The sequence below is a fragment of the Apteryx rowi genome, unplaced genomic scaffold (genome assembly GCF_003343035.1).
Source record: "Apteryx rowi isolate R43461 unplaced genomic scaffold, aptRow1 scaffold_207, whole genome shotgun sequence".
In the NCBI taxonomy this organism is placed as follows: Eukaryota; Metazoa; Chordata; class Aves; order Apterygiformes; family Apterygidae; genus Apteryx; species Apteryx rowi.
Window position 1 is genome coordinate 884747 of NW_020448386.1, and position 24173 is coordinate 908919.

Here is a 24173-nt window from a genome sequence, read left to right on the forward strand (position 1 = left end):
TTCTGAGAACTGTTTGGTTGGGGGTGTAAAAATCAAGATTTGTGTCATTCTGGAGGGCTGAGTGCCACGAAAACAGTAGTTACAGCTACAAGGAGACAGGAACTTGGTTTTTGGTCTGGTTCCTAGGAGCAAGTTAAGCTAGGTGCAGCTGTATCTTTTAGGTGCCTTTTCAATGCAGTTCACATTTAAGAATGAGTCAGCTGGGTGCAGTGTAGTCTAATGAAATGCCTTCAGATGGAGCTTGCTTGGTTCGCAGAGTTTATATGTGCAACCAGCAGTAGCTAGGATATGGCTTTTTTGTCTGTGGCTAACCCATTCACATGGGAATGATATGCAGCACCTACTCTGACCTCCCCTGAAAGCCTCAAACTGCCAGTATTTATCAAGTTTATCATGTACGGATCAAACCTTTTATCTGAACAATTACAGTTAAGTACTAAGCATAAGGTATTCGTTGGCTACCTATTTTTTTAAATATATCAGACTTTATGAATTGGCTGCAGTGATGAACCTGTATATAAAATTGCAATAACTGTGTGTTTGATGGTGGTTTCTTTCTGCAAGATGATAGTGTAAAGAAATTATATTTGCTGTGGTTTTTGTTGGTTTAAAATTCTTAATTTTTGAATGTTTATAAAATGTGTTCTGCTACAAACAAATGAATCTCTACAGTTTACAAAGATATCAGCTTGAAATGTTCATTTTTAAGACAAGTGAGATAGAACAAAGAGAAAAGGATGTTTTAGCTAAAACCTATGCTCTGCGGTCTTCCTTGGTGTTCGGTGCACTGTAGTCTGGAGGTTTGCTGTCTTTGTGACAAACTTACGTATTTTCTAGCTGAACACTTCCATTTTGAGGGCTTCATATTACTTACTGGTTGTAGCCACCTATAAACATAAGGTGGACTTGAATGCAAGCCTTGACTTGCATTCAGATTTTGCAAGCTTGTGTGTGTACCCCAACATAAATATTTGTATACTTTTGCATGTCCAGACTTTAGATCAGTTTCCAAAGTTGGCAGGATTACAGTAGACTTTGTGTCATTTGGATGCTGAAGAAAAAACATCTTCCAGGATGTTGATAAAGCTATGTGTTCAGAGGATGTGGTGCCTGACCTAGATGGTTAAGAGAGAAAGAAAGGTTACATCACTCTGGAGAGAGGGAGTTATAAGGTCATGCAAGCCTGGATAGCATGGGAAGAGGAAAAAGAAATCAAAGGAAAGAGGAAGCTTGTTACTTCAGACTTCCTGCTCACTGTGGGAGCAACACAGGGTAACTTGTAGTTTAAAAACACTGTGGGTAGGTATAGGAGGAGATTTACTTACTTTGTCATAGTAAATTAAGGGCAATTAAAATATTTTTAAGGTAGTGTTTCTAGGTAGAGAAAGATGCATGTATTTGTATAAGCATGGTATGTTTTTCTTAGGGACAGAATATCTTCAGCTGTAAAATTCAAAGCTTTAGGTAAATGTTAGAAATAGTTCAACTTTGCTTAAATGCAGTTTCTGACATATTCTGTTGATACTTTGAGGCTAGAATATATTGGGCCATATATTTATGGGCCTCTAAACCAGCTAGAATTGGAAGATATGGCTCTATGGGAAATATACCACTGAAATCATTGGAAAGTCTTTTTGCCTGAAATGCCTTCTAGAGCTGGTCTTTCTCCTTGTCGGAGAGATGTCTCCTGAACAAAAGCTTCTCTCTGAGAAAGATAAAACTTCCAGACAAATTGAATTATATTGTGCTGAAATATAGCACACTCTGGAGAAGTGTAGGACACTCTACTCACTGCAAAAGGCATGCTATGGAACACCAATCAGTCTGTAATGAAAATTTGGAATAACCCCCACGTTATCTGAAATGTTTGGGCTGACTTCAAACTTAGTAGCACACAATGGTTTTGACTATTACAAGAAAATATTAAAATGCAGCATCTTGATGATATCCTAGCAGAACTCTCAAAACATTTAGAGTTGTATAATTTCATTTTCTCCACTGGAAAAAGAAGCTGAGACATGTACTATTTTCCCCTTGCAGGGATTTTGTGACCAGAACTGAAGATAATGATCAGTCTGATTGTAAAAAGCAAATTTTAACTACTAGTAGCCCTGGAGAGTGATTTCCACCTCTCTTCCTTTGGCAGGAGAGAGGGGCAGAAGATTGTTTCAACTGAAAAACATTAGCTTCTCTTTCCATTTCTGAGGTAAATCTCAAAGAGCACTGTGGTTTTCAAGAGATATGTCAACAAACAGTTTACTTCCCCAAAGATCAGGAGCCCCAGAGGAATGAAGGGCTACTAAGCTCCTTCTCCTACGTGTTCTTCTCACATTCATAAACTTCTACATGTAGGCTACCTAAGAAAGACAGTATCTCCCTGCATGTCTCAGCCCTTTAGAAGAGCTGTTCTCCTGGCCTAGAAACCAGGAGGTTCCAGGGCTGTGTCAGTGTCATCTCCATTATGGGTGTCTGCCAAGCTGCAGGCCAGGAGGCCCTCCATTCTCCTTTCCAAGCCACGGGAGGATTGCATCTCTGACCCTAAGTATGTTTACCAGCAATTTCTTCCTTCAAGGATTAGAGTTCTGGTACCATCCATTTGCCTTAGAGACATAAGGGCACCCCCCCACACACTGCACAGAGATAATGAATGGCCCTTATCATATGGCTTTCTTAGATTCATATCAAATAAACAGATTTTAAAAAAAACCACCCTACCCACAATATCTGTGTGTCTTATGAAATCATAAATGCAGAAATGCAGCAGCATTGGCCCAAGCTGGAAGAGCACCTTTTATTTAAGTTGCTGATTATTAACCTCACTGCCAAGCTGTATTCCTGCTTCAGAGCAAACCCAACATAACTTTAAAAAAAAAAAAAAAGTCTGAGTAAAGAAGTAACCACACATTTTACTTATTCAATGCCAAAGACTTAATTCTAGCTCCTATTTTGGAGACTACTTAACCTGTAAGAGCCTGGGAATTTCAAGAAAACTATGAGGTTCACTCAAGCTACTTTTAAGACCTTTTCTAACTCAGGATAGATGGGATAACAGGGAACTGTAAAAGGAGACTTCACTCCTTGGTAGCCTCAGCATGTAACCCAGGGAGCAATGGGAGGAGCAGAAGGGTACTTCCACCCTTAGAAACCACAACCTTGAAAGAAGGGGATGGTTCGGACCTCACCTTGGTCTGGAGTGGCATCACTGGTAAGCTCTGTTTCCAAGGAAGTGTGGGGCTTGAGTCAGGGAGAGAGGATTTTAAACAAATCTTTTCTTTCTCAGGTGACCATCCTCAATGTGAATTAGTAGCTAGATCAGACATATACACCTTCCATGGTCTTACAGCTGTCATTCCTGGTTGCACTTTGTGTCTTGTTCAAGGGTGTAGGCATATTCTCACGGGACTCAGCAGGTGAGGGAGGCAGGAAATGCCTAGTCTGGAATCATGGGGTGGCAGGATGTGGAGCAGGGTTCTGGGCACCCAGGCACTCCCCTGAAAGCAAGCTTACCTTGTGTTGAAGAGCAGCTGCCTTTGAAGAGGCTTGGGATGAAACATAGCATCCCTGAAAAGTTTTGGTGGAAACATGTTGTTTTCAGAGATAGATGGTGAACAATCTGACAGAGAGGGACAGATGCCCATCTTCACTCACAGACTCTTTCCTCTAAAATTTATTAGTCTACTTTTTTGAACATAGTTGTAAGCTTTTATCTAAGAATAGTACCAAAAGGCTGCCAATACTTTCTCTCTCCCCTTTCTTCTGTAATGGTGATGTTCCGGTAATGATGTATACTCTGAGAAATAGTCTCAGCTTCATTATTGGCAATAGAGGAGATGTAGAGAGAGACTAGGTTACAAGCTCTTTGGGCAATGACTCTCCTTTTCTATATTGGTATCCTACTTAGCATAATGTGATCCTAGATACAGCTGCTATTCCTAGGTGCAACTAGATAATGTAATAATTATTACAAAGCAGGGTTTGAAAGGCAGTGAATCTTTATTTGCATGATTACAGAATAGGAGGGCTTGCTGGCATATCTTTATATAACATGTTTTAAAGGATATGTTTGTGAATACCAGTTTTAATAAACTTACTACATTCTATTTGCTAAAACTCATATTAATTGTACTTTATACAACCTTATTGAAATGAAAATTATGTGCATACTTCTTGAAATTTGTGTGCTGAGTACCTCAGCCTTATCTGTGTTTGCTGTCACAAAATTGTCCTCCCTGTTCAGAAGCAGTCCCGCATTCTCCCTGTTCAGTCTTTTACATGTAATGTAATGGTAGTAACTTTTCCTGTTGCTCTTGATGTTCCTTCCAAGTTGCAACTCCAGCTGAGCTTTGACTTGCCTGTCGCCATCCCTACAGGCGTAATGTTCTAATCCGCAATGCCTAATGTTTCCCATTTCCTCCTTTGTAGCCTGTCTGTGCTTCCATCCCCTGTATGCTGCCTTTTTGTGTTGGAGCTCCCTCCCTCATGAGTTCCCTGCTTTGACAAACCAGCCTCCTTATACATCTCCCTGATTTCTTGAGCAGTGGCACAGACAGATTTTGTGCTCGCAGGACAGATTTTGTGCTTGCTTAAAGGCTGACCAACTTCCCTGAGCTGCTTTGCCTGTCAGAACTGCCTCCCATCATGATCTCAGTCATCTCCTTGAATAAGCCAAAATCTGGTCTCCTGAAGCCCAGGATCTGGGCTCTGCTACTCTCCTGCTTCCCTCTCTCCCTTCAAGACATTGACCTCCACTATTTCATGGTCACAGCAGCCAAGGCTGCCACTGATTACCACATCCCCAACCAGTTCTTCCTTGTTAGTGAATATCAGATCCAGCTGTGCATCACCGGCTGTGTATCACCCCTGGTTGGCCCTCACCCTGGCTGCCAACGGTCTGTCAGGCTCGCCCACCGCAATGCCATGCTTAGTGGTGTCTCCTCTGAGCCGGCTTTACAAGCTTTTACCCAGACCAAGAGCCCCACACACCCAAGCTGCTCTTCCACACAGAGGGCAGCCCCTCTCCTTGTCTCCCCTGCTGGCCTCTCCTGAAGATCCTGTATCCGTCCATTTCAGTGCTCAGTTGCACGAGCTGTCCTATGGCAAGGTGGTTTAATGGAAAATACCTTGTTACCTGCACTTTCATTTGAATGTCTAAATCGGATGTCTTCATTAAACCCTGATCAATGGAAATGCCAAATGGCAAAAACCATTGCTTCTTAGGCAGCCAGATTCTAAGTCTTTTTTGGGTTCCAGTTATCAAACTGGACTTCTTTAATTCTATCTGCAGCTCGATCAGTTGCAAGTGTGAACTACAGGGCAGTGATAATGGGCTTGGCAGGAAAATCCTCCTGTATATTTTGTATTAATCTCAAATCCTGGGCAGTTACAACATGGACAGCATGTTACAATAATCTAATTGCAATGAAGAAAATACATTGTTAGGTATAGCAAGGCCTTCCTGTGACTGAAATGTCCGTATTCTTAAGCAGACAAAAGAAGAGTAATCTTTGTAATCTATGGGTGTTACCTAAGCAGCCTTGATTTAAGATGTGCCAAGTTGTGAATGTATGAGTGTGGCAGACAAGTGCCTCAGTGAGGCCTGCTGTGATGATCCTAACCAGTGTTTCTGGTTTCCTTCATTCGTTGTACTAATGGCACCTTAGTTTTATCTAGATTCATTTTCACCTCCCGAACGTAATGGGTTTCGAAAGACAAGTCAGTTCATGGGCTATTCTGAATAGTGTGCTCTCTCTTTGTGCGACTCCTAGCATCCTACTGTTATCTGTCTCATGTGAAGGGTACAATCTATAGTTTCTTAGCCTGTGCTTGTGACTGGCAAAGTATATCTGACTGTAGGAATTAGATGTCTGTCTCTGAATGCTTTCTGCAACACAGCAAGAAAGAAGCATATGTATTTGTGTCATCCTAAGTGCCTCAGTTGTTTAGGTCACTTGGATCATCTAAAACATGTCAATCAATCACATCAGTCAATCCTATCAGCTATATGAAAAATGAAAAGCGAGTTTCATAGAGTTCACAGGAATTATAATAAAAGTGCCATGCACCAAGAAGTATCTGAGATCTCATCTGTATTATCTGTGTGCTTGTAAAAATAGATTAATTCTTTATTAATTATTAACACCTTTTAACCAAGACTCAAATATATTGCAAACATTGAATATGTTGTATTAAGCATTGATTATTCTTCTTTAAGCACATCAAATTGGAGACCTTTCTGGGTCTCCTGAATCTTCTCCCACCAGTCCATGTGGATAGCGTATGTGCTGAGAGGTGTGTACATAGTATGAGTTGGGGATATGCTGTTTGTATATCAGTCTGTTTAAAATCTGTTGCACAGACTAAATCTTGACTCTTGGAATATTAGTTATGTTTTACGTATGTAAAGTATGTAATTTGTAGAATATGGTATGAGATAGATGAGCATTTTCATTAAAAATACATTAACTTTCCAAATTATTCACCAGAAGCTGTTGCCTAACAAAAAAATGAAGTTTACATAATAATTTTTCTAAATTTTTATCAGCCATGTGTCCTGAAATGAATATGTGCACTGTTCATTCACTGAAATCTCTGTTGCTGGTAAATAACTTTTTATAGCATTTCTTATAATAAATATAAATAATGAATAGATTCATTTCAGATCTTGTAAACAACTTGAAAATTTTTCATCATCTTCAAAAAATTTTTCTACTATTGATCTGAGAAATACCCTTGAGATCTCTCTTTGTTTCTCCCTAGTTGTTTCTTATTTTGCATCATGTTTTTATATGTTCCATGTTTCAGTCTTGGCTCTTTGTGAGTTCTTTGCAGAAGAAGAATGTTACAATTAAATATGTACATCAATAAAATACAAATAAAAAGCCTTTATGTTGTATAAATAGTGTAAATGGGAGATAGATCAGTTTCTGAGTAAATTTCTTGATGTCTTAGTGTTTTCTTTTTGTTACTGACCTTTATTTCAACTGTTTATTTGTATTCAGATTTTAATTGATAACATTAGTAATATCTTGAGTTCTTATTAAGATTTGTGTTTACTGCATTCTCTGAGCAACCAAAATGTGAATTATCTTCCAGTACTTGAAAGTGTAGCTGCTCTGTAAGATAAATTAAAAACCCAAATTGAGACACAGCAGTAAGACATTGTTCAGTTTTCTGCTGTTTGCCTTCTGCTGCTTCCTTGAATGGCTGTGAACTTTGTCATATATATATATATATATATATATCCATCCATCCATCCATCCATCCCATGGCACATATGTTGTAGGAGCTTCCCTTCACCCAAACTGCATTTTTTCGCATTTAAAAAGAATCCTGCTGCACCAGTGTTTATTAGAGTCCATTCTGCATCAGAACATGAAATGCCTGTATTTCACTCTGCCATGGCCAACTTCTGCTGTTGAAAACGATGAGAGCCATCACAACCATCAATGGAAGAAGGACAGTTCTCCATTTCCAAATGGTACCAAATTGGTTTCCAAGTGAACTGGAAAAAAACAGAAAATGAAGTGGACAACAGAGTATGTGGACTAGATGAATATCTTTGTTGACTGTGGCACCTTAATTCTTTAACAACAAAAATAAATCAACAAAAGCACCTGTAATAATATACATTTTGAAACTCTTTCATTTAATGCTCTAAATCAATTTCACTGCAATGAATTAAATTAAGTTTCACCATACCCCTGGGAGGTATGGAAAATGCTCTTTAATGACTTGCTTATATACATATATATGTATGTATTTAATTACAAATAGCCTGTATATACATTCATTATTTTTAAATTTTGTTTAATTTTAAAATCTGTTGAATGTAGTCTTGGAAGTTAACTCTCAAGTTTGTCATTCAAAACACTTCACTATTTTTAACAAATAGATATTTGGCAGTTTTTCCTCTTTTTGTATACTTTGGAATTCAAGAATTCTTGCTGAGTTTGGATGGGACATTTATATCAACATGGTGTCTGTTCCCTAATAGATACAGCTTTATTAGATACAAAGACCTTTCCTTACTGCTGTAAAATTCTGTCTCTAGTTATTATGCCTATTCTCCTCTTTACATATAAATGAAACAAGAGCAACTAACTTGTCTGTAAACAGGGGGCAGCATGAAATACAGAATCTAATTCAGTTTCTCTTGCTTCTGCATTCCCAATAAAGGTGATTTAATTTCTCTGCAGAATGACACAATAAGTCTTTTAACACTGTTGAATTTAAACCTAAGAGAATATTCTAGCCTTGCAAAATTGCTTTTAAATGAACCTACCTTGAAAAGTAAGGAGTGTTTTCCTGTGCTCTGAAAGGAGGTCTATTGCTAGTCATGAGTGTTTCTATGGTAAGAATCACACTGCTCAAGCTAAGATTAAAACTATATGTTTTAGATTTCTTGAGGGCCCTAAAACTATTAGTAGTTAAAAGTGTATTTTTCTTTAATTAAATCAAGTTCAAAAAATGAAAACAGATAAATATACAAATCATAAAGATTTTTTCTTCTTCCATCTTTAGTATTCTTGGCCCTAATTCTGGTCTTAGTTACCTCAGTGGAGATTTGGAATAGGTGCACCATCACTGCTAGAAAGTGCTCAAGAAACACTGGGATTTGAAATCCAGAAAATCACTGTGTGGATGTAATTCTTGTTGCATCACAGTTAAAAGTAAAACTCCCAGTGACTTTTGTGTACTATTGCTGAGGGCAGAATCATGGCAACATCGAGCACTCTTGAACATGTTATTCTGAAGTCCTAATAAGTTATAGCCCAAGCATCTGTTAGCCACTGGGCTTTTAAAAATTTTTTTACAGGACAGAAGGACAGACTGTTCCCTTTTCTCAGCCATGTGTCTTCCTCACAATGTTTACCCTGAGAAAACTGCAGTGCCGGTTGTAGGCATCCATTTCTCTTGATCTCTCACTTAGTTTTCAAGATTTTTTTTTTTTACTACATTTAAATGAGAGTCAGATCTGGACACTCAAACTGTTGGGAAGTTCTGCTCAGCCTGCTCTTACGTTTCCTCTGGCAAGTAACATTGTCTTCATTTTCCCTGTCAGATTTGTCTCTATTTTTGGATGTCTCATGGGCAAAGATCAAACTGTACTGATGATGTGGTCAGCTCAGACAAATACCCACAAACCACACATCTTGATATAGAAAGTCTAAAACATGATCGGGTCTCAGTCCTAGAGAATCAACGGGTATGTTTTTATTTTTTTCAGAGTGAAGGAAAGTTTTTAAAGGTGAATGTATGGCTGTAGTATTGACAGGTGATCAGATAAGAGGATTGAGGTAGGCAAGTAAAACTATGTTAGGAAAGCAGGTGTGAATCTGCAGTGGATATTTGTTTAATACAGCATATTTACTGATTCATATAATTCATGAATCCCCTGGTGTGGGCCAAATTCTCCTTTCAGTTGCGTCTGTGTAGCTATACAGACCCCACTGGGCTACCCAGCTCTACTTGTGGATGTAGTTTGCTCTGTTATAATACAGCTCTTTGTGTCTGATGTAAATGTAAACTAATCTTTGTTGACCCATACTGGAATATACCTGATATGAAAGATAATTTGTTTAGGGCACAGCAATTATTCACACTTCTATGTGATATAAAAAATTATTCTTGCAATAAGGCAAGCACTTCATTTGGAACAGGTCACCTTTCTGTTTTTTCAGAGAGGGATTTTTTGGAGCTAATTTGGATATGTGGCTTGTAATTTGCTCACCACAGAGGTGTAAATATTTGGCAGGACACCACTGGTAATGATCTATGAATCTCCTCATTCAGTTTAAGAAACAAACAAACAAGCAAACAAACAAACCCTTAATCCTCTCATCACAGGAATTTTCAGGACAGTACTATTTTTGTTTTCTCTGATGCTGGGAAGAGCTAAGGGACAATTCATCAATTTACTCAGAAAATAACTTCTGATCTCCATTTCCTATACCTCAACGCTTTCATGTGCTGTTCGGTGGGAACCCCATGAGTGCCATAGTTGTTGGATCAAAAACAACCTGTAGTAAATTTCCTCAGAGAACAAAAATTGTGAATGTGGATTGATAGAACCATAAAAGAAATTTACCTTTTAAGCTGCTTAGATCCTTTGCACAAAAGAACTCCAGGAATTCTTATGCCTTGGAGCTAAGACTGGATCAATGAAATAGAAAAGGAAAAAGCTTTACAGATGCTGCCATATGGAGTCTCATGCAACATCAGCAAAGTTGTAATGAATATGTTTCCAGGACTATGGGTGTATAGAAGCAAATTTATTTTATTACTAAAATGGAGCTTTTAGAAGACTGGAGTTTTAAAGGCATAGTTCAAATTTACATATCAAGAGGAAATTGTGCCACAGTAACTGGAATAAGAAAGATTCCTGCTGACTTCAGAAGGCTATAGATCATGTAAGGTATTACTCAGAGTTATTGGTCTTTGAAAATTTACTTCCTGCTGAAGTTTTCAACAGTGCTTAACTGAGGGATATGAATTATGCTAACTTTTCACTGAGCAGGAAAGTTTTCTTTTGTAGGATAAGCTATTGATAGCCCCCAGTCCTGAGTGCTATTTATATTTTATATTCTTTTATAGTATTGCTTGTATTATATACTATGTATTATTTATAGTATTATTTTGACTTCAAAGCTAGTTATGGGCACCTAACAATTCACATAATTTGTAGGCCAAAGAAAATGATAATTGTTATATGTGATAAAGCAAGAAAAAGTAAACTACTAAATAAAATCAATGTATGGAAAATGTTCAGACACTTTAGATGGGTGTATGTTTAAATACAAACAATGAATTTTTTAGAAGAAATAACAGAGTGGGGTCTGCTATTCTCTTCTGATACACTCATACTCTTGTTTACAGCTTTGCATTGAGGAGAGACTACTTTAATACTGGGAATTTAAAAACAGTTTGTTGGACTTGGATTCAATTCTCAAGTATCAAAAAATGATGTCCACAAATATGTGCCTGCAAAACTAGATGAAAACTGCATAATTTTCATCTGCAACTCCATTTTTTTATATTAACTTCCTCTTCTGGGAGAGTTAAGACCAACTGAAAATTTTCCTATATTGTATAAAGCATATCACCTTCAAAAAGCACTAGTATAGAAGTTGCTCAGTGTTGAAACTGAAAGCATATGTACATCCCTTTTAATTAAAATGCTAATACTGTTCTGAGATCCTGCTTATTATTCTGGATTTTAAAAATTTTGTATGGCATGTGAAAGATGCAATATAGTACTTCAATTTACTGTAGTAAATGCATGCATGTGAAATGGCATTATAGCACTTATTACAGTTTTAAGAGTGACTTAAAAGGCACTTCCCTGTGACAACATTATTACTCATTAATAGAATTTCATTAACTGGTAACACCAAATTTATATATAACACTTCATAGATTTGAAAGCATTCCAGAAGGCTAAAACATCTCCATTGCATCCTTTAGTATTTCTGCTGTAACCCACACAGAGATTAAAACACCACCTTCAAGAGAAACTAGCAGTCTGTGTGGTGCATACCCAAACTAAGGTAGCCTTCAAAGAAGCTGATTTGACAAAGTTCCTATCAGCCACACCTTGAACATGACTGAAATGTTTTCCTCAAGGTATCTTAAGTATAATACCTAAATGACCATCCATCCAAAATTCCTAAAAGCTCTTGAAAATCTTGACTTAAGTGACTTTTAAGAGGCATACAGCAAATCTGTGGAACCAAGACATGTTCTGATCTGATTTCCACAGCTGTTGGTTATTTGTAATAGCCAGTTTGAGCTTCTACGAATAAATTCTTTGCATGCCAGTCCAGTGTTCTTGCTATAGAGCCATACAAGGTGTTTACCTAAATAATGAATTAAAAACATTCATGATGATCTTTTGCTCACAAGCCATTTGCTCTAGACTCTTCTCAGAACTGTCTACTTGTTTTGGCAAGTCTATTAACCCCCTGTAAGTCAGCCTACTTTAAAAGCCCTGCAGGTGTAAACAAATAACATGTAATTTTCATTAAAATGGCAGTTTATCATTCATGTTACATTTCCAGAGGTAAGATACTTTTGGAAGAAGCTTACAAAACACTGCTGAAAATGCAAGTTGAAACCTAATGAATATGCAAAATTAAGAAATCAGGGAAAGCATTTCTTTTATTGGACGCCAAAGACACCACAAGCCTGGAGAAAACTTTACTTTCTCTGTCTCTTCATCTCTCAGCACTTGGGAGAGTTCTTTGTCTATATATTCTTGATCCCTTCCAGGTATCTGACAGTATCAGTTTATAACTTCCTCTTTTCCCTTTTGATAATCTATTTTTAAAAGAATAAAGATAGTGCTTAACTGTGCATCAGTATAAGACTGAGGGTAGAGAAGGGAAGCACAACAGGGAGCACTGTCTATCCAGATTCAATTTCCAGAATGTCCTGGCACGTTGGGTAATGCCGCATGTTCCCTTGCATTTTAATCTGAAACAAAAAAAAGATAGTAACTGCAACACTGATCTATAATATTGATACATAAGTGCATATCCATTTTACTACTGATTATCTCATTACATTTATTTCTTCTTTTGGAAAGTCCCACTTGCTAGGGAGAAAATGTATTTATCACTTCAGTTGAAGAAGGCCTGCTGTACTGGGATTGAAGTGGAAATTATACAGAACACCTTTGGAAAGCAGGTCAGCTTTTATTTAGATACCTAAATATGGATTTGTGTGCCTAATTTTAGTTGAACATGTTGACCTAAGAGACTGGTACAAGGACACCTATTATGATGGTGGCAGAATCAGAAAGGGATCCCAGGTTTCCTGGTGCCTTGCCATTTGTTTAATCCCCAGTGGACTGCTTCAGTACTCACACTACTCCTTTGTGTAAAAGATTAGACCAGCCAATCTGTGCTGGTTCTCACAAACTCAATGAAATTTTTTTCCGGATGTTGTGCAATCCTGAGAGCAAACTTACCCATCTGAATGAGTCTCTTAATGATGTCAGGTCACTATTTTTAATGTGCCAATCTGCAGAGACTGGACAGTTTAGTTACTCTGCCATTGGATAATTTTGATTGCTCCATAATCCAGTGGTCAAAAACTGCAGAGGCAGGGAGAATCTCCTCTGAGAGCTGGCAGTGCATCTTTAAGTACTGACTGAGATTTCCAGGCCTATCCTTAGCAATGCCAAGGGATACCTTCCCAGTCACATTGGCTTAGTTCATCATGGCCCATCAGTAATCTTGTGTACTCTGCCATTCTCGGGCTGAAAATGCTGTTCATTTTTTGTAAAATGAGCATTCCAACAATACAATAAAATAATAATAAAGTTGTGTCATAAAGATCTCTCGGTCTGGAAGAAGAACTCAGTTTACCAGAACTCCAARGAAGTATTCATTCTTCAGACTATGGTGGTCTTCTCTTGCTTCTTTTAGCAGAAAATCTAAACAGCCTATATACATTTTATTTTCATCCTGTTAGGTTTTCAGTGTTTGGACTTAGTTGACTTCTTTTCATTCACTTTTGAATTTTTTGAATGTTCCTTATTAGGTTTCTGCTGTTGATAACCTTCCTGTTATCCTCTGTTCTTAGTATCACATTTTATTTTTAAGTCTCACAGTTTATGACTAAGTAAGCTAGATAGATACCCACTGAGAAGTTGACTGAAAATTTATCAAATTGCACTGAACTCTTGGGGCTTTGGCTGCTTAGTCCTGTGGAAATCCAGGTTCTAACTTGTCCAACCAGTGCTGTGTCCACCAGATCAGGGTAACAGCATTTTTAGAACATTCAAAATGCTCTTTCACAAGACCTTCTACCTAGTGTCAACATCTCTTCCACCAGAAGTTGTGCACTATCCTTTCATACACATTGAAAGAAGCGCTCTTTTCAATATGTTTCACCTAGGGACACACAGAAGAAACTAAATGTTTTCTAGGAAGAGATCCAGTGGTCAGGCACCTTTCTTAAGTAATCAGTTTTCAACAGATAATTAAATGTAGCTTCTTTGCCTGATCTCTTCCTTTCTCTCCTATTATTTAAGCTATCTGTTGAGGGAGGTGGGTTATCTCACCAAGATCTTTCCGTTTCACCTGATTTATCACTTCAACATTTGAAAAGCACAGTAGAACATAATTGCACCCAAGAGCATAGCTTAATATTAAGAATTCTTTCCCTTCCATTGCTTCAAAGGAACCGGCTTCTGCAAGACAGAGACAATATACCTATAAGCAGTGTTTTGAAGATGGTTACTACAGCTCATAAAATACAAAGCAAAGACAAATACAGAGCATGCATGAGCTCTGTGAGCTCTGATTTTACTAGAAGAAAAGAAATTTATGTCTAAAGTATAACTGATAATCTAAAATTATGTCTGTAACATCTTTCTTTTTTAAACTGACACCTTTATATTTGGAAATTTTTCACTGCTCCAGTCCACCAAAATGGATAAAAACAACTGGTGGATGTTTAATATAGAAGGCTTGTTAATAAGACCTTAGAAAGCTTGTTAATAAGACCTATAAGTACAGCTGCTAATGATTTTAATTCTAAGACTCTATTTTCAGTTGCCTCTGAGCCTTACTTGGGATTAGATAGCTGTGAGGCAAGTTCATGCTGCAGATATGTCTTGACTATGTTATCTCAGACTGAGTGTGTGCTACAGACTCTCTTGGTGCCAACACGCTTATAAAGACAAGACTATGTTTTCATTGGTGTAGCTTCTTTCATTTGTAAGAGGAACAGGGGAGAGATTTTATTATAAAAGTGCCGGAGGCATTCACTGGAACAGGAGTGATTTGTCAGTATAATATACTGTAGTGGGCTTTTTTAAGGTGAAGCTTTCTCTGTCAAACAGAGAGATGTCTGCATCATAACCTGTTTGCAGGCATGGCATTAATACTGGTATGTTGTAATTTCTTCTGCTTCACTTTGCAATCTTAACCTTCTTTCCATATCCTTTTAAAATCAAGATACCATTTGAGATCAAAAGCCCCTCCCTAATGTCAGTGGAAAGACACTGTCTTTGACGAACAAGGGAGTTAAAAGCAGAACTTCTGCTGCTTGGGATGAAGTCATATGGCAGAAGGGAGGTCATACAGGAAATCTGGGCACACCTGTGCAACTGAGACAGTGTAGTACACTCAAGGAGAGTGATGGGAACTCTACCAGTCGGTCCACAAATTAAACATCTCCATTTGTGAAAATGCCAGCTAACAGGTCATATTTGCTACTTTCTATTTCTTCCCCAGGGCTACCTGTTAGGTACAAACTGAGACTATGCACTGAGGTCCAGGATTCAGTTTGGCGGCCCACGTCACTTGAGACACAAAATGCATAGCCCAGTTAGCTGACCTGTGTACTCATCAATATTAAAGCTATAATGACAAAAGTAAAGTGTGAATTGTTAAAGCACTGTGCTTATCATCTGCACTTAGGAGTGTCTACCACAGAACATTCTGAATTTTGTTAGTCTGAGCGCACCAAGCATTAAGGTTGTTACTGGTAAAGTTATAAAATAATGTAAAATGAAATAGTAGTAATAACAGTAAAATAAAGAATCTGAAGAAATTCTACTCACAGAGTATCTCAGTAAAACTTTTGAATGTAGTTTCAGGCTGTCAGAGAATTCCAATGGAAAGCAACACTGACATGAATGTTTGGTCATATTATCTCATCTTTCCCTCCCAGCAGACTCTTTGAAAGTTTCATGGCTGAGTACTGGGCATCAAAGGCTTCCCTCTGCACAGCAGAATTAACCCAAGTGCCATGTGGAGTTACACCAGTGTCTTCTGTTATGAATTCAGATGAAGGGATCCTGCCCTGAGGCAGAAAAACTGGTGAGAGCCTGCCAAACGTTTCATTTGATGTAGGTAAGCACCCTGCCAGCCAGAGCGCAAGCAGGGGATAGTCTGTTGCTAATGAAGCCTCGAGTGAGCTTATTCAGTGCAGCCTTTTGATGACTTTTGGAGATTTGATTTGCACTGCTGGCAGAACTGCATTGTAGGAGCAAAAGTGAAGATCCTGCCTGAGTGGATCTTCCAATGTGGAAGAAACCTTCATATGAGAACATAATGGAAAAACCTTCATGATGCTTCTTTACTCACGGCCTAACCAGTTTAAATGACTGTATTTCAGTTTAGGCCTTAATAGTGTCTCAAAGGTGTTAAGCTGTCTTGACTGAGCTACACCGAATGGAAAATAAATCCCTTTTTGTTTCTAGCCTGGGCCTAGGTTTGCTGAGTCTAGTCCACAGGAAATATGGATAGGAGTAGGTTGGGAAAGGTTTCAAATATGATACCACTGATATTTCTGTAAAGAACCTGAGAATGGCCCAAGTCGCATGAGACCTCTCTCTGTTCAGGAGTGCACCAGAATCTTTATATTTATGGTTTGTGGGTCTTCTCAGAGATGACTCCCCCACTATTTCCTTACAGAAAATATTGACAGGAAAAGGCAAAGAGGAGGTAAAGCATGGACACATTTTCTGCCTTTTCACATGGACCATGTGCTGCAGAGGAGTTCTGCCCCATTTGCTTGTGATGGCCAGATTATCCCCGTCTTCCTGTTTTCATGTCTTCTTGCAGTGGTGCAATCTCCCATAATACTTCTGCTGTGTACTTCTGTGTAGTACTTCTGCTGTAGCATGATGAATTCATCCATGCTCCCTTCCTGTCATATAAAGATCACAACAACCCTGCCTTTTAACCCACACACTCAATGTATCTGCTTTCTGCTATCTTAACATAAAGACTCTTGACTTGGGCTTTATAGCAGCCCTGCAGCCATTAGCAAAAATACTGTGAAATTAAAAACCAACCATACTGCATGAAAATGTTGTAGCTTATGACTTAGAAAATGAGTTTGGCACAGACATGGGCTATTTAGTGACTTATTTTACCATGTCCTTTATAAAGATGGAGTCAGTGCACACTCAGGCACTCCACCGATTCTCAGTTTTCTCTGATTGCCTCAGCGCTGCTATTAAATAGCTGGGAATTAGTAAGCACTTCAGGCCTGACTCTTTGAGCAGATGAATGTTAGTGCTCCGAGTTCCTTTGCAGCTTTCAGCTGTTTCATGGTGGTGCTGCTCTGTGCTCTAGGAACAAAAGCAAACAAAGGGTTGGCTTGTCTCTATGCTTCCTTCTCTTCTCAAGTTTGGATTTGGGCAGGAGAGTGGTGGAAGGCTTTCCACGCTTCTGGCTCCCATCTCCTTTTTGTGCAAGGACTTTGCTTGTTTCAACTATGAAATTAGTCATGCTTGTAAGTGCTTTTGCCAATTCAGTGGGTTAGTGACTTTGGGGAGGTTGTATTCATGAACTGTGGCTTTTCTTAAAGGAAATAAATGGACTACTGGTTAGTTACAGGCTCAAAACTGCTGAAAAAAGGGTATGTGGAGAACACTTGGCTGTGTTTATTTGCCTTTGGGTAACATTCTACCTGGTGCCAGTGTCTGGACACTCTATTTGCCCCTTTCTCCCCTAATCAAAACTTCAAGTTAATTCTCATAGTGTAGGCAGTGGATTTTGCTATTGCATATGGCTTGGTTTCTTCTCCCTACCTTTTACCTGCTTCTATACTTTAGAGAGAAGATCTGATGACTTCTTAATGCTCACACTTCTCAAATGTCTTTCAGGAGCATTTGTCATGCTCCATGTCTTTTCCTGTTCACAGCATTGGACACCCAGCTCCATTCCCATGTCACCATGTCTAGCTATTTCTTTTCTTAACTGTGGAGAGTAAAAATGCCTCTCTTTTTCCCTTTTTGGTGGTTGGAAGTGCGTTAAATTACATCACATTAATGGGGAACCTGAGTGCGTAGGTGGAGCACAGGGGAGGCCAGCCTATCTCGTGTCGGTATAAAGATTACAAAGGGGCCGTATGGGGCTCTGGTCACACCCTGGCAATTGAAGGAGTTATCTGGCAGCTCACAGGAGCTAGTGGCAGAAATAATCCTGTGGACTATCTTTTTAGAAACCACAGTGTTATTAAAATGTGTATTTAACTGAGTCCCAAAAGAGTCAAATGATAAGAACAAACCAGCTATAAAGGTTTATATTCATCTTTGATGTGCAGCCTATTTGCAAATAGTCTCTGTTTCTGCGTTCATGTCCTGTAATTACTATGAGTCACTGTATGTCTGATGTGCAATGCGAATTACTAACCCAGATTAAATTTTGGAGTATCTAAGAGTGCAAATTTTAATGCTGTTAATTTTCACCTAAATCTCTGAAGAGGTTAACTTTTTTTATTTATATTCATGAATTTCAGCATGCAGTGCAGCTTATATTACTGAAATGAAAAACTTTGATAAAAGGTTACAGCTTAAAGAGGTTAAAGTTTTGACTTTGGTGGTCACAGCAACATTAACCCACCTGAAACACTGTGGTTCTTTTAATATTGCTATTGCTTCATGTGTGATACAAGAGGAACTCTTGCTGGTTGGGGAAATGGACAGGAGCTGTGTCTGCTAACTTTTGTCACCCACTGAGAACTCTTAGCATCCTTTATTAACAAATTTTGATTTTTATGAAGAATTATCTTTGTGACATCTTCATCAAAGTTTCCCTTGTCTTTAGTGGCTCCAGCCTTTCACCAAAGATTTCATCTGTTTTTTCTAAGATTAAAAGAGCACTCTCTAATTTTCATGCTCTATGTTTTCAATTCCCAGTGTCCCTGACACTTTTTTTTTCTAATTGGAAAGTACGGATTCGAGATTTTATTTGAAAGCAAAATAGATGTGTCCTACAATTATTTCTTTAGAATGCTGGTATCATGAAAACCACACAAAATGCAATCTTCTGTATTAACTTAGTGGTTTAGAGGAAGAAGAAAATTGTTTAGCTTTTTGAAAAGTCTGCTCTTCTGTTTTGTTTTAAGCTACTTTATACTGCAAGAAATCAAGCTCGTAAGATTAAAAGGTTATCTTTGAAAAGATTGGATTGTATGCCTGAAGCCAACCAGCTGTACAAATAAGCCTTTCTAAACCAGTGAAAAATGATAAAATACTGTAGTAACACTGAGGTGTGCTGACCTTTTGACTTGTGGTCTTGCAGTTGTTCTGGAAGCCTTCAAAGTATTTTAAGTATGACCTGTATATTTAAGATCCACCAATGGTGACAGTGTCATGTTTGTGAGTTTCAATACCATCAGCTGGTTCCCTCTCTTCTCTGTTCAATATGAGTAACCTAGTGGGAAATATTATGTCAGTATGTACTAGTAAGATCTTTCAATATTAGAAGGAGCTTCAGTTATAACAGGCTGGCAAATCCCACAGATGGAAACAAGGGTTGTTATGCGAACTCCCTGAAGTTAGTAGCTGTAGGAACCAATGAGCTGTAAATATGCCTGTGAATCTATATCAGATGTGTATGTCAATGAATCACCCATCTTTGGTTTAACAGACTCCCTTTGCTGAATTGCTGAGTCTCGTGTAGGCTCACCTCTGCTGAAAGGAGAGAAGATGCTGCTACATTTTTGAGGAACTGTGGTGTGGTTTAGCAAGAGTGGCATCATTCATTAGCTCAGTAGAATTTTACTAAATAAAGCAAGAGCTTACAGGAGAAGTTTTAGTACTGGGAACTCCAGCTTCCAGGTATAAGCCACCAGACTAGGTTTTCAGTATAAAAAATTTGGGGTTAAGATGTATGTTTTCTAGGAAGAATGTTCTGTGGTTGTTTTATGAAATGCAAAAATTAGTGCTAATCAGCTTACTTTCTCGTGGTTACTCTAACCACAGTTTTTGCTTGACTTCAGAAACAGACAAGCTTCATGAAACTTGAAACTTTGCAAGTGAAGGTAAGTTGCTAGTTTCTTTTTTATTGCAAAAATGATTTAGAGTATTTTAAAATTCCATATTTTTCAAACTTGTGTTTAAAGGAAGTTTTTTAAAGAAATGCTGCTTTCCATACAATCCTCAAGCAAAGCTGACAGAAGTATATATCCTGCTGTGTGCATATCATACTCCAAAAACACCCGAGAAAACATCTAGTACTTAAAAGTCAGGGTTGCTGGAGCAGCCATGGTTCAGGCCTCTTGAGGTTATGCATTGTTCTACAGACTTTAATTATATTGTTACATACATTTTTTCTGCTCAAAATTTTGCCTAAGCTACCCTAATTCTGACATTTCTGAACTTCCAGTGTTGAACTTTGCATTATTAACAGTTCCTCTAGCATCAGGCTTTTCTTTTAGCGTGGAGGAAGGGGGAAATGAAGGAATGTAATTTCTGGAGCTCTTTAAAACTTGAAGGAAGTCACCCTGTCAGGGGACAAAGTCATCTTGTTCATCTGTCCTGACCATCTTTCATAAAGATGGGGCCTAAAAAAGAGCTAAGGAGTCAAGGCACTATTCTCATTTATTTTTAATTAAAAGAGTAATTGCAGTAGAAGCCCAAGGGGCTAAAGTCTGCTAAAATGATAAATGGTAAAACCAGAGATACATAAAACAGCCTGAACTATAGGCCTCACTTCTTGTATGACGTATAATGCTCTCTCTTGCCCTTTCCTTTTCCACTTTGAGAGGTATAGATGTGAAGATACACCAAAAAAAGTCAACTTTCCAGGCTCATAATACTGGATCAGTTTCAGTTCATTCTGTGAGCTAAGACAGCCTTTGTTCTCATGGTAGCTATTCATCTGCTTTTTAGTTTGATAGGAATTGCATTCAGTCTTTTCCCAGTTCCTTCTCAGTACTCCCTGAGGGACGCTGTCTTGAGCATCTCCTATGAGGAGCTAAGTACTCACACTTTTCAGGAGCTGCTGAACTTTTCAGAAGAACCAGACCATATAGTAAATGTCAAAGTATTTTTCTAATGAAAAAAATATGTTGGAGGAGAAAATAAATTAATATCTAAACAAAGCCCTGGAGACAACCTAAGACACTGTTCTTATAGAAGGGCAGGCATTTTAAAAGACTCAGAGGAACAATAAGAACATATTTTAAAAATAAAAATCTCATGGAAAAAAATCTTTGGGGTTGAGGGTATGTAATACAAATTTCAACTCTACCAATTGTAATTAAAACTGTAAGCTTGTGTTGTGATTCTATTAAAAAAATCCAGAAATCCTTATGGGAATCATTATTCGATCTCTTGGCACACCACTGAAAGAGAGAAGAAAGCCCCAGTGTCACAAGTTGCTTCATGCTGGCAAACTCCTTTACCCACTCCTTTACCCTAATTAGTGGAGTAGTGTTATGAAAGAGGAGACCCAGCACCTTTGGGGAATCTCTGTCCTTGGTCTGGGCTCTGCTTTGTGATTTTACTGACATATACTTATGTTGGTTTGTTTGTTTTTTTGTGATGATGATGATATTGGTGGAGTGGGTCTGAAAAACAAAGCAAATGCAAGGTGCTGAGGTAAGAAGAGGAGCTCTGTGCAGCTTGGTGCCTGCGCAGTGCTGCTGTCATGTGTCTGATCAGCCTGGTAAATCCACCAGGTTACATATGTTGTGCAACAGGGCTATGTTGGTTTTCTCCATGCATGCATGGAAATGAGAAGTGCGTGGGTATCATAAATCAAAGCCCTAATGTTACTGCATGTCCAGAGAGAATGGCCTCCAGCGCAAGAGTCCCACACCCGAATGAAGCCCTGCCAACATCAGTGGTGCTGATCATGAATACAAAGGTCCATTCCTGCACAGTCACTTGCAGCACTGAGGCCTAAGAGCATTTAAGGAGACTGCATCACACTGTGAGTGCCTGCAGAGATCCTCAAGCACTTATAGATGAAATCCAGTTTATAGTTGATAAGGACCTAGCTCTTGGAATGCCAAAATTGTATAGATAAGAGATTTGCTATTAAAAGGGTATCCTCTTTGACTATTATAACTTTAATAATCACTTCTTTAGCCCTTTCTTCTTCGAAAATGTGTAGGCAGCCATTGTCTCAGGAAAAGAGAGCGACCAAGAGCAAAAGGTTTCCAGTGAAAGGGGTTTTATTTTCTTCTCTTTCTTGCCATAAAAGAGTTCATTGTTCCACCTCCACAAGTTTGTTGCTGGCTGTGGAGAAAGGAGCAAATTACTGAGTGCAGGCAGAGGAGAAGAATGGTATTGAACTGGGATGAACAAGGGTTTTCATCATGACAAGAACTGGCCAGATAAGAAATCAATTGATTTGTGTCAGATGGCTGATGTTATATTTTAATATTCCAGTGGTGACCATGTTATCTCTGATGCCTTTCAGAACTGTTTGTACTTTGATTTAATCTGGAATTAAAGCTTTCAAACAGATTTGGTAAGCCCCACAGGGGAACAGTTACTTGTCAGCTGTGATTAGGTTTAATTTGTGTGAATGGGAAATTTGCCATTTCCCCCCTTATTCTTAGCTCATTGAGTTCTATTGAGTTCTTTTGGGGGTTAAAATATATATATATATTCTGGTGCATTTTGATTCTCAGGGTTCTGAGTCACATTGTACTAGCATATGCTTGATATGAAGTTTTATAGCAATTAATTTTAACACACAAATAGATATAATACCAGATAATGTTAAAAAAACCCTTCTGCATTATACAGAGAATAAATTTAATTTCCTTTCTCTATATACAAATACAGAAGTAAAGAAATGTGGCTAAACAAATTGAGGTGAACTTGTATTCTTTTTTCTAGCAATTTTGTTAGCACCTTCCAGATGGAAAATTTACCTGTAGAACTATATTGATCTAATTATAGTGCTATAGTTATCCTGGAATAAATTCCCATGTGAGCAATCTTAGTCTGGAAGGAGAGTGTTCACACAAGGATTTATGCTGATATAGCTCTAGTGAGATAATTATACCAACATTGTTTGACCCATAAATTTCTCCATGTAGATAAAATGCTTAGCACGAATGGCTAGCTCAGAGCCCAGATCCAATGCACAGTGAGCCTTGGAGATATTTGCAAAGGGGTGCTGGAGAGTGACTCAAGCATCGACCCTTTTGTTCCCTTTCTGTACCAATTCCCCTGCTGGGTTTTAACCATTAAAGCTTTTCAGCATCATCCTGGAAAGTTCCTCATCAGAGAAACAGCACAGATGCTTTGTGATATGTTGTCAAATACAGTATATTTTTTCTCACTGTATATAAGACATTCACTGAGCAAAACAAATTGGGAAACATCTGTAGCTAATTTTAGTTAAAGGAGTGGAATATTTTAGGGATGTCTGTAGGCCAGGGACATTAACAATCACACATGCAATGTGTATTGGATGTAAATTGGTTAAAAATCTGTGGGTGCTGCTGTTGTAGGCTGGATAGTTACTATGACAGTATGTGCAAATAGTGTGATGGCTGATTTATGTTCAAAGTCATGATTAATTTCAAGTGGGTTTGTAGGTCTTTAAACTTGACCTCCTTTTCTAAAAATACCCATCTGAAATTTCACAAGAACTATTTTGTAACAGAATTTGATCTTTATTAACTCTTAATGAATACATCCAATTGATCTTAGTGTTGCGTGACCATGTCCTAACAGCATAAACTGAAATCTTGGAAAATAAAATACAGTGTTTCAAAGAGTAAGGAATAGAGGCTAAATAGACAGAGCCATCTTTTATTTGCAATGTAATAGATTCAGTGCCATACTGCTCTTGCTCTGAAACAATATTTAGAGGCACTATAATAGTTATACTCTTTGCAGATTCATAATGCTAGCATTTACTTCACAGAAGAAGCACAATATTCAAGACAGCACCTTTCTAAAGAAAGAATTCACAGCTTTTTCTGGAGATTTGGGTTTGAGTCTTTTCTAATGATGGTGTGACACAGCTGAGCCTCAGCCACATAAAACTGGTGCAAGGGAGAACAAACCAATCCCTGGGTATGTCGCTGTCCACTTTTAAATATATCAGCCTGAAAAAATGCATGCACCTCTATATTTCCTTCAAATTTCCAATTGGCACATATGGAAAGTGAATAACGCCAATTAAGGTTGAACAAAGAAGTCTCAGTTTGGAATTGGCTCTGTGGCAAACAGGACTAATTTTCTTTTCCCTTTCAATTATACATATTCCTTCTGTCTTGTTTGGCAGCTGTCATCCTGGTATCTTAATTCTGGCTCAGAGGTCAGAAGAATATCTCCTTCTTGGACGTGTAACTCTCCTGATTCCTACATTAAAGGCATTGAATATGCATCGAGCTCCATGTGGGAAAAGATTTTCAACATCTATGCTATAATGTGCTGCACAGCTCTAAGACATACA